At 45.2% G+C, this 7,881-nt stretch overlaps 1 pseudogene; it reads right to left on the bottom strand.

Moving 5' to 3' along the window:
- On the bottom strand, positions 1–3,676 carry LOC116221565 (annotated as a pseudogene).
- Between the last annotated feature and the right edge of the window lie 4,205 nt (positions 3,677–7,881).

Raw genomic sequence — 7,881 nt, 5'->3', positions numbered from 1 at the left:
GAGCTGATGGATGTATCAATGCGATCTGCCAGGACATCGTCTGTGTAAAAAGTTTTGTTCATTTAGCAGCATGTTTTGTTGCTGTTATTTGTTTCAGTTGTGCCTTTTGCTTCATATTGTATGCCACAAGAAATACCTTCAAGGTCGAAGGGGACCTGCCCTGTTCAAAGAGTTCCTGCAAACCTGACCTTGGGCATTCGTTTCGGCGTATGCACCAAGTCTTGAAGGTCTCCCACCTATAAGAATACAGTGCTCTTATAGAGGGAGCTCTAGCTATCTGCGAAGTCTGTGTCACCGCGCTGGACAATCCTTGAGCCAGGAGTGCGTCCCTTTCAGTGGCCAGACCCAAAGATTGAACAGAGATGGGTCTGGATGCCACAACTGCCCCCCTGCCTGGGATAGTACATCCTTCCTCAAAGAGATTTCCCATGGCTCCCCTGACAGGAGGTTGTGAATCTCTGCAAACCATGGTGCTTGGTGGCGGCGTGGTGCTACCAGCAAAACCTCCAAGTTCTCTCTCCTCGTCTTCTCCAGTACTGCTGGGATGAGTGAGGTTGGAGGGAAGGCGTAAAGGAGGCCCTGAGGCCACACGTGCGCCAGTGCATCCACCCCCAAAGGAGCCTCGTTTCCGCATAAGGACAACCACAGTGGGCAGTGGGCCGACTCCTTTGAGGCGAAAAGATCTACGTGTGCCTTCCCAAAACGAGCCCAAATCAGGTGCACTGCGCCTGGATGCAGCCTCCATTCGCTCGGATGCGGACGGCCTCTTGACAACAGGTCCGCCGCAGAGTTCAATGAGCCCGGAAGGTGTACTGCTCTGATGGAAGAGAGATGTTTGTCGTCCCTAAGAAGGAGTGTCTGAGCCACACTGTGTAGCGCTGAAGATCTCAGTCCCCCCTGGTGGTTTATGTAAGCTATTGCTGACATGTTGTCTGTCCGCACTAGTACATGTTTGTTCTTTAGTGCCGGCAAGAAATGGCAGAGAGATAAGTAGATTGTCCTTAATTCCAGAACATTTATGTGGGCGGAGTCCCATGGAGGATACCACACTCCCTGAGCTCCCACACCGTTCAACACTGCTCCCCAACTTGAAAGGGAAGCATCGGTGGTTTAGACCTCGCGTCAGCAGACCCTGCCTAGCTGAACGCCTCTGCTCAGATTTTGGGGTGTATTCCACCAGTGGCGAGCCCTTAAGCACCTCGATGTTATCAGAAGGGATTTGTTCCGATCTTTCACAGGGTGGAGTGCCCTGGACAAGTACCATCTTTGTATGGGTCTCATATGCAACAGGCCGAGGTGAACCACCTGAGAGGCCGCAGCCATCAGGCCCAGAAGCCTCTGGCAATCGTGGGACCGGACACTGCTTCGATCCGAGAAGTGAGAAAGGCATTGATACAAATTGACAATCCTCTGGTCCAACAGACCTGCTAACATGGTCACGGAGTCCAGATTTACCCCAAGGAAGATGATTTGTTGTGACGGATTCAACTGGCTCTTCTCCACATTGAGAGACAGGCCTAGCTGTTGCAAGTGGGCTACCACCGCTGCTGTGTCCGACAAGGTGTGCCTTCTTCATGGTGAACAAATCAGCCAGTCGTAATTTAGCACTCTGATGCCCTGTTGGCGCAGAAGGCTCAAAGCTGCATCCATGCACTTTGTGAACGTGCGGGGTGCCAGAGATAAGCCGAATGGGAGAACATTGAATTCGAAAGCTCTGTCTATTAGCGCAAACCGGAGGAACCGCCGATGATCGGGGTGGACAGAGATGTGGAGAGTATCTTGAAACGTAACGGCCGGAGGTAGTCATTCAGTGGTCTCAAATCTAGTATTGGGCGGAACCCACTGTCCCGTTTCGGAACAAGGAAGTAGCTCGAATAGAAGCCACTCTGCTGTTCGCACTGCTTTATCTCCCTGATTGCCCCTTTTTCCAACAGTGTATCGATCTCTTTTTGAAGAGCCAGTTGCCGCTGTGGGTCTGGTTGGTGAGAGAAAAGAATGCCCTTGAACATGGGCAGACGGTGCTTGAATTGGAGCTGGTAATCAAACATTATTAAAGAAAGTACCCATGGAACAGGAGAACAATTTTCCCAAGCCACAATTTTGGCGGCGTTGAACGCATGAGTTTCCATGCACAAAGTGTCAGGAAGAGTGTGGTGGAGCCGACGGAGGAGCATTGCAACTGCTCCAGGCCCGAAGGTAAAGCCAGGACTGAAGGGCAGCTTCATCAGAGTATTTCTGTCAGGCTCTGGGAGCTTTGACTGAGCCAGCCACAGGTGTCGCCGAGCCATCCACAATGAAGCAATGGAACGCCCGCTGGAGTGCGCTGCTCCTCTAGCAAGGTGAACCAGCACCTCTGAGACCTTCCTTAGCTCTTTCACCACCTCTTGTGCGGGGGCAGCAGAGAGGTCCTCTATGAGCTCCATTTGATACAGCGCCAGAACGGATGTAGTGTTCATAAGACGTGAACCAAAGGCTGTACTGTAAAATGTCCTCTTAAGCCATTTGTCAGTCGTGCTTATTTGGGCATGAAGGATCTTTCCCCACGAGGGCTGTAGTACAAGAGCAGCTATGGAATCATCCATTGCTGGGTATGCACCAAAACCATGTTGGTTGATGTTGGCAAACTGTGCCCATTGCCTCATGGGTGGGGTGGCAGCTTCAGGGTGCTGGCACACAGATGTAATTTCCCTGACAAAATCTGGTAGCACAGAGAGAGAAGATGGTGTACTTGTGGCATCTCTTGTCCTGTCAAACTGAGATGGCGGGGCCTGCATTGTAGCTGGCATCTCCACCTTTATACGCCTAGCAGCTCTGCACATTAGGCCAATGAACTCATCATCAGAGAGTGCAGCAGAAGCGTCAGGGGGCACAGAATGTGAGGATGAGCTTTGGTCAGAGCTCAGATCCGAAGGATGAGGGGATGTTGCAGCTCGGTTGCCAATGTAATCGTCTTCAAGATTATCAGATGCAATCAGTGAAATACCTTCACAGTCATCAGTGGCCCCCCGAGGGGCAGGCCAGTGAGAAGAAGAGACACCAGCAGAATGCTCGCCTTGGGCGGCTGGGCGTCCAGTCAGCTGCTGCATCATCCACTGCTGATTCACAGCCAGCGACGACACCTCTTTAGCCAAAGAAGTCATTGTAGTGGCCAGAGCCTCGTATGCCTCATGCTTCCTTTTCCTGTGTTTCTTACCAGAGGGGTGTGAAGCAGACTCCTTGTTTTCACCGACTTTGGTCTCAAGTGAAGCTGCCCAGGGTGAACGTTGTGAACCCACCTCAGAACATGTCCTTGATGACACAGATCCATTGCTACCAGGACCTTGTTCACCCGGCTTGACAGGGTGCGAGTGAAGAATGAGGCACAGCTTGGACAGCTGGACGGGTCTGCCCTTGAAGCGACAGGCCGAGGCACACCACACAGAGGATGTGGCTGTCCTCTATGGGCATTTTACCATTGCAGTTTGTGCAATTGTGAAAGCCAGGCATGGTATAGAGAGGATTAATACCGCTAAATTACAATGAGCCTAAACAGCCACATTCAATGGTACCAGACGTGGTACAGCAACACAACCTCAGTGATATCAGTGTGCACTTATCTGCAACGAGCGCAGATGCAGTGGTACCAGACGTGGTACCAGCAATTCTGCCACAGTGGTACCAGAGATGGTACTGTCATGGACAGAAAGTTCCGGCTTGCCAAAAGTTCCGGATGACGCAACGGATGACGCAACAGAGACGTTACGATCAGCTGTTTTGCTTTTTCACGTGAATGATATAGCTAGAATCTTCATAGCTAGGTGCTACTGCTAACTAGAGGTGGGGACTTGCTACGTGCCTTCTCAACTTGCAATACAGCAATTAAATATCACCGCAGTTGTTTTGCTGTATTACAAGTTGAGAAGGCACGTGGCAATTCCACACCTCTAGTTAGCAGTAGCACCTAGCTATACCTCAGAGTGCCAAGAGTGCAGCTAACTGATAGAATAAAAAATTAAGTTCCAGACATCCAAAGCTAGCTTTAAATAAACAGAATCGGTGATATTAAATTATTTGATCATGTTTCTCGTATTTATCTGCGTAATTCCATAGTAATGTTCGGTGTGCCATGAAGATTATATATCATTCACGTGAAAAAGCAAAACAGCTGATCTGAACGTCATCCATTGCGTCATCCGGAACTTCTGGCAGGCCGGAACTTTCTGTCCATGACAGTACCGATAATAACAACGCACCAGAGGTGGTACCAGCAGCCACAAGGCACAGATATTGAGCCTGTAGCAGCCTATGAGAGATATAGCCAGATAGATGTTCTCTAGCTACTCTTTACCTCCCTTAAGCAATTAGGCGAGTGACTCACTCAACAGAGTGAGAGTCCCCGACAATATGCTAGCCTCAGAGTCAGCCAAATGGCTAAATAATAAACAATAGATACTCTCTGTACAACTGTAAAATCTCGCCTATTATAGTACATATACATACAGTATATATATATAAAATATATAAAACTTGTACAGACTAGCAAGCTATATAGCAAGTAGTATGTTAACTTAAACAATCCTAGCTAGCGCGATAGCCTGGAAAGGGGTAGATCTACCAGCTTTCAGACAAAAGTCAGTAGGCACCTCGCGCTAACTGTCATAGAAAATATCTTACCTTATCAGATCGCGTGAGGGATTAAAGTGGACGATTGTGTGCCGCGCTAGTTATATTCAGTGACGCGGCACACCCACGTGAGTAATGTTTTAATATAAGTCTTCCTCAGAAATCGCGCATGCAAAACCCAAAACTCTTCACCTCACAACAGGGAAGTGTTTTACCTTAATGCCTCAAAAAGTCCTCTTTGGTGCTCTTTACTGCCTCTCTGAAAATGTCTCTCTCAGACCGTCTCTCTCATAAAAAATGAGGCACCCTTCAAATAGGGCACAGCCATTTGGGCTTAATTAGGTCCAACTATGGACGCAGGGGAGTCCGAACCAGACCATTATGGTGGGGGAGTCCAAGAGTCTTAAAGGGCACTATCCCTTCTTGCCACGGTGAGGAGGGGAAGATTTCACCTTCTCACACACAGCTTTAACACACATCTATAGTGTCACAGCTTTAACACACATCTGTAGTGGCACAGCTTTAACACACATCTATAGTGTCACAGCTTTAACCTATACCTGATGGGTCCTCCACACAGTCTTGATACCACCCTAGAGGAAAACAGTAGAAGCTCTTAGCTTAACTCTTCCAGCCCCAAGGTGCCCCGTGAGGCACTTGGTGGTATTTTGATTAATATATTTAAAAATCCCTGCGAGTTTTTGTCCTAGAAACATAAAACTAACACCCACAGCAACCTTGAACCCTTTTCTTTTTAAATATGTAAAGTTTTAAACTAAAATATTAATAATCACTTTGTAAGGACAATATTACAAATCCCTTGCACATTTCAGCCTCTGAGTGAGGTTTCGACCCTCCCATTAGCAAATGACAACTATTCATATGATAAGGAGATGGTAATTCAGTGATCACTATTGGGTCATGATGTGTCAAGTAAACCTGTAGGAACAAATACATTCCAGGCCCATTACGTCATGGCCATTGACTCTGACCGAGGTGTCCCAGAATGTTCACACCTTTCTCATCAATATGCATAGTGGTCTAAGTGAAGAAAAGTGTCACATTCTATATTACTTAGAATTAATATTGAAACCACACACCTTTTGAATGCTAAACTCACCTATGTGGAGCAAACACCTATGTTTACAGTGCTCAGAGTAAAAAAGAAAACTTCCAAAATATTAACAATGTGTTTTTGTACAAAGTCTGAGCACCTCTAAAACTAGATTTAATTTTAGTGTCTTTAGATGTTTTTTACTACATTCCTTTTACTCTCATTTTATTATTGCTGAGGCGTTCTAGAATATAACCATAAATGCCACTTTTGCCTCATGGTTTTTAGTTAGGTGAAATATACAAAAATATCAGGCATGGCAGACTACCTAACCTTGGTGTTGGAAGTGTTAAAGGCAGAGTGTGTAGTTTTTAGTGGCATATAGTGGTAAGGTTGCTGAACTGCAACCAGCTGAATACCCTTTCCTTTTCAAGCGTGTACGAGTACCTATGGTGGCCGTCAGGTGCCATAAAAACGCAAAAAGCCCCACCTCGAGCCAGTGTTTTGGTTTGTCCATTCTGGGCTCCTGTAGAAACATGGCACTGCAACATGGAAGAGGACCCGCTCCCTTATGTAGATACGAATGGCTCATCCTAAGCTAAAGAAACACGATTAGTAGTTACCTGCAATTATACACTAAAGAATAATAATGATGAATACTGTATTCCATTTCTAGTAGATGGCACTAAAAACGCTGTACCTTTAATCAAAAAGCCCACTATGCCTGAGCCAAAAGAGAGGTTTAAGGGGCCCGATCCAACATATTTCCCCAGCTACACAGAAACTCATTCTGTAATATACTATATTCATACTACGTAATAATAGGTAACATACTACAATCACCACTAATCATCTTCCCCACTGCAGGCCCACAACATACAGCCTCTGTGTGGCCAATACATGGACTAACTGCAGGGGGGGCGCAGTGGGTCGTAACAATTATCAAGTCGAAATTGTCTGGTGCCATAGAGCCACAACAGGTTAACAGTTATCTAAAACTATGTCGAACTAACTGGGACTACAAAATTCACTTCACCAGTATACATAACTGTCCTAGAAAATATCTTACCTTATCAGATCACGTGAGGGATTAAAGTGGACGATTGTGTGCCGCGCTAGTTATATTCAGCTAGTTATATTCAGTTCACACCCACGTGAGTAATAAAATGTTTTAATATAAGTCTTCCTCAGAAATTGCGGATGTATACAGGAATGTTATGGTAAAACTTAAACTAATATAAAAACTCAGTGAAACACACACATAATTATGGTTTATTTGTATTTAATAATTTATATATGTATATTATATGTTATAGTAAAAGTACTTACATTCACTGATACACACATATTCATGGTTTATTAGTATTTTTATGTTTTAATATGTATGTCCATAGTTTTTTTCAGTGTAGGCCATTTCTGAACTTGCATGTATACTTTATTGTTGCCTGATGAGCTTGAAATTGTCTGAAAATCAGTGTCACTGATTCATACTGCACTAATGGTGTATCTGCAGGGTCTGTCAGGCCTGATGAGTGCCTGTGATCACAGGCCCAGGAGTGACCCTCATATCTATTCCATAATTACTATTTTTCTGCATATGTCTTTAGTTATTTGTATTGAGGAACTGATGACAAATCATGGCATTTATTCCCTGCTCCCCTAACTGCACCTTCTTGTGCATCGGATCGGCCTCAGTGCAAAGATAGTGAATGGTAAATAAATGGAAAGTAAATAGTAATTAATGAACGGTAATGTTTGTTGCGATGCTGGACAGTGTGTACTGACATTTTACCCCATGGTGGTGTACATTCATGGTAAAATGGTTAGATGTTCCCCAGAGTTTTCCCAGGGTCAGGAATGAGGAATTGCTTTTCATTTTCAACATTTCATTGTCAAAGTTTGTATGTCCACAGTGTGAAAATATTAAGGTGAGTATAGGGGAGTGATGTGTAGAGATTTTACGTCTTTTATTTAAACTCCAGTACAATATTTGCATACAGTGCAACAATTTGAAAGTTTTTGTTTTACATGAACATAGTGTCAGTTTACAGGGTACATTCATCAACAAAGTGCTAGTCTCAGATAGAGATAGATATTCACTGATAGACAGAAAACACACACACACACACACACACAAACAGTTGGCCTCAGACCTGAACACACAAACTAACAGAAACAAACACACACACACACACACACACACACACACGCACACACACATACAC

This window comes from Clupea harengus, chromosome 8, assembly GCF_900700415.2.
Source record: "Clupea harengus chromosome 8, Ch_v2.0.2, whole genome shotgun sequence".
In the NCBI taxonomy this organism is placed as follows: Eukaryota; Metazoa; Chordata; class Actinopteri; order Clupeiformes; family Clupeidae; genus Clupea; species Clupea harengus.
This window is presented reverse-complemented; position numbering and strand designations above follow the sequence as displayed.